Consider the following 4031-nt stretch of genomic DNA (forward strand, 5'->3'; position numbering starts at 1 on the left):
TTCTTGTGAATAAAATTTGGTAGGTGGAAACTGTGTAGAAGACCAGCTGTTGCATGTACATTGAAGCCTCCCTCTGTCTACAGCACAATGTTATCTAAGGAAAAGACAAAGGCCAATACAGTTTCACAGTATGGCTGTGAGAAGGGAAAGGGCAGGATGAGATATCACAAGGCATCCAATCAAGTGTTTTAACAATCCTAGACTGCTATTATTATTATTACCAAATTCAAAAAGGGAAAGGTACAATTAACTGCATTGATATTTGAACTCAGAATGTAGACAACCAAGACAAATACTGCAAAGCCTTCCACTCGATGCTCTAATCACTCTGCCAACATACTGGACTGTAAATAAATCATATCAACTAACCTTAGTTTCTACGAAGTGTTTCGCTGCAACTCTTCTGCAAAAGAAACAAACATATTTTCATCACATCATCACAATCATCATCATTATTTCTACATCAATGCTCAAACGGAACCATTACAGAACTGTTATTTTGTGTTTGTACATTTTATTATTTTAATCTAAATCTACAATACATTTGAACAGGTTCAATCTCTGATTATCACCAGGCATCATATTTGTGGATGTCTGTAGAGTATCAAACTGGAATGTATTTAGTGTACTAAGATTTCTCTGTCAGCAAAAGCAGCCATGGTGAGTGAACGTCAGTTTTAGGTATGTTTTAACTGGCTTTTTAACAAGAGCATGACTCTTGCTAATAGGTAAAGCATCTTGGTTTTCCAAAAGGAACAAATGAATAAATGATATCACAAAGTATTATAAATGCTTCAAATTTTCATTAATTAAGCTTGAAACTCATCTTCGTTCATTCAAATTAAGCTTCTATAAATTACTCTAGAGAAAGACTTTTGTCATTGAATAACAAGCGATTCTTCCTTATCTCCATTCTATACTGCACACTGGCCAGTCCTTGGTCAGTTTTGGTAGCATCTCAGGCATTTTCAGAAGAGGTTGCAAGCCCTTTGATTTAACCCTTCCCCAATTATAGAGACAGAGACACTGTGAATGTGTCCTAAGATATTTTACACAGTATAATGGCACTAATGCAAAGAAAGTAAGAAAGTTCAATTCATTTCTTTTGTTCTTGACTAAAGTTCATTATTTCAATGTGAACTGGAGAAAGAAATGATTCTGAATTGAAAATCCCACCCCCTTATTCTGTTTCTCCCCTGTCTCTGTTCTTTGTGGGTGTATGGAATAGGCTTGAGCCTTTTGTCTTGCAGTTAAGTACATACAAACAAAAATAGTGTATTAAAAGTTGCATAACCAGGACTTACTGAAGTTGAAATACTGAACATATAGATTCCATGTTGTCTCATATCAACAATGTCATGGCTTCTCTTACTATTTCTTACATTTATATTTCCTTACATCGTTATCATATTTATACAACACAATCTCCTCATAATTAAATATAAAAGTAAATTTAAGCAGAATGCTATAAAATTACTTACCTGACATCTTCGCCATCAAAATCTTTGGAATAGTAATCAATTTCCTTTTTGAACTCTATATATTCCTAGAAAAGTTTACAATAAAAGCATTTGTTGTAACTTTATAATAAAAGCAATGGTTTGACATTAATAATTCTATTTTGGACTGGTTTTGACTCTTCAATGAAATAAAACATTACCTGACTCACAGAAACACTTAAACAGAAAAAAAGCTAATCCTTTTCTCTATACATTCTAACTTCCAGGAAAGAGCTGAAATCATTGACTGATGGGGGATATTGCCTAACTTGAGAAGTGATGCAGTAAAGGGACATAACATAATACTACAAGGCATTTAATCTTGCACTGTCAACTGATTTTGATATTCCTTTCTTAAAAAAAGATTTTATGCAGTCACTAAAAGATAGCAGCAAATATCTCCCTGAAACCTTGCAGAAAAAAGGCATGGCTATGTGGTAAGAAGTCTGTTTACCAACCACATAGTTAAAGGTTCAGTCCCACAACATGTAACCACAGGCAAGTGTTTTCTACTATAACTTTGGGCTGACCAAAGTCTTGAAAGTGGATTTGGTTACAGAGACCGAAAGAAGCCTGCCACACATGTGTGTGTGTGCATCTTTGTTTATCCAGAACTACTGCTTGACAACCAGTGCTGGTGTGTTGATGCCCCGATAACCTAGCAGTCCACCAAAAATGATCAACAGAATAAGTACCAATCTTAAAAACAATAGGTACAAGGGTTGATACATTCCACTAAAAATTATGAAAAGTGGTACCCCAGCATGGCCACAGTTTAGTGACTGAAACAAGATGAAAGGTGAAAGATATATTGTATATTGCTGTATCAAGATACACAGTGAGTCCATTAGCTTCTATTCCAAAGGAAGAATGGGTACTTCTCCTACCAGCCACAAACTTTACCTCTGCCTATCAGCAAAAATTGTTGTATGTTGTGTTATTAGACGTGAAAAGATGGAAAGCTATGTTGACCTCAGCACAATTTTGAATACAGAAATTAAAGAAAAGTGTTATGCTGTCATTTGATTGCTCAGCTAAATCTTCATCAACTATCATCTGTAAAATGTCTTAAGCGAGTTTGTTAGAAGAGGCAGGTAAGTTTCATTGATATTTTGGTAGCGCTGTCTCAGACTTGTAAGAATTTCCAACCTCAACATCTGAAGGAAAAAACAAATGGATGGAGAGGAAACTGTTGATTTGGTCCAAATGCATGAAGGTGAGAGAACTGATGCTAAAGGCACCCAAGAAGCAGATGGTGGTGTTAAACTGGGTGGCATGTAAACCCTACCCTGTACCCAGTTTCCTGATAAAGCAAAGGAGTTTGATGAAAACTAAACAGCTGGTCATCTTATGTCCATATGAATGAAAATAACGACCTGTAGATTGGAAATCATCATCATCATAGTTTTAACATCCACATTTTATAGCTTTCGTGGGTTTGGCAGAATTCATTCATGTAGATGTTTTTTACAGTGTAAGGATTTAATGTGTTTCTTTGGTTTTTAGACTCCCAGGGAAAGACAATTGGAGCTAAACAACAATAACTGTAATAGTAACAACAATAACCACAAAAGTCAAAGTCAATGCTGCTGCTGCTACTACTGGTCCCAATGCTGCTACTGTTACCTCCACGCTGTTTACATGCATTTTAAAAAAGGAATACTCTCAACAATTCACCTTCAGAAGCAAAGAAAAATCGTAAATCTCAAGATGACTGTTAAGGGCTCTGGCTGGATGAGATAAAAGGATGAGGGATACCAAGCCTGTGGTTAGGATGCTTGTCTGTTTCAACTCACATTAACAGAGCATCTACTAACTTATTTCCAACAGCTACACAAACTCAATATGCTGTCTCATACAAAATAAATAAATAATAAGAACTAACCTGTGTATATCCACAATGTTTTCTTGCTAGATTTCTGCAAAAGAAAGAAAGGGACACAGATCATCATCATGATCTTCATCATTTTTATGTCTTGAGGCAAAGATAAACATCATAAGAATGTAACTTTAGTATAATTTCAGGAGAGGGCTAAGTCAATTACATTGCCCCCACTGCTCAGTTTTTACTTATTCTATCAAATGTGAAAGGATGAAAGGCAAAGTCAACCTGGGCTGAAATTTGAACTCACAATGTAAAGATGAACGAAATGCCACTAAGCATTATGCCTGTTGGGCTAACAACTCTGCTAGGTCACTACTTTATAAATATACATATATATATAAATTACCGTGAATTTTTTTAGAGACACTTTCAAAATTATCAGAATATTGGACTGAAGATTTGGAATAGAGAAATTTTCATTCTCTTAACCATGAAACGATCGTATCCAATTAACTAAAGACTTGTTTTGTTTATGCTTTTCCCTCCGGTTTTTTGTTCTATGTGTGCCATAAATATCGCCATCCGTTTAGAGAAAAATTTGTAGTTTAGAATCAGTAGTTCTTTGACTGCTATTTCTAAATTTTCAGTATGTTGGAGAAGCAACTCAATGCTAATCCCTGTATATTTATGATTATATATATATATAT

General features: G+C 35.1%; 1 long non-coding RNA gene across 1 annotated transcript in view; it reads right to left on the reverse strand.

The window, feature by feature from the left end:
• The window catches only part of LOC106877688 (uncharacterized), a 14993-nt gene extending 10983 nt beyond the window's left edge, over window positions 1-4010 (reverse strand). Inside the window, exons 1-3 of the long non-coding RNA XR_001410408.2 lie at window positions 3385-4010; window positions 1482-1546; window positions 370-403 (exon numbers count right to left, since the gene is read on the reverse strand). This is a non-coding gene — a long non-coding RNA (uncharacterized LOC106877688). The remainder of the gene's footprint in view (window positions 1-369; window positions 404-1481; window positions 1547-3384) is intronic.
• Between the last annotated feature and the right edge of the window lie 21 nt (window positions 4011-4031).

This window comes from Octopus bimaculoides, chromosome 5 (assembly GCF_001194135.2).
Source record: "Octopus bimaculoides isolate UCB-OBI-ISO-001 chromosome 5, ASM119413v2, whole genome shotgun sequence".
In the NCBI taxonomy this organism is placed as follows: Eukaryota; Metazoa; Mollusca; class Cephalopoda; order Octopoda; family Octopodidae; genus Octopus; species Octopus bimaculoides.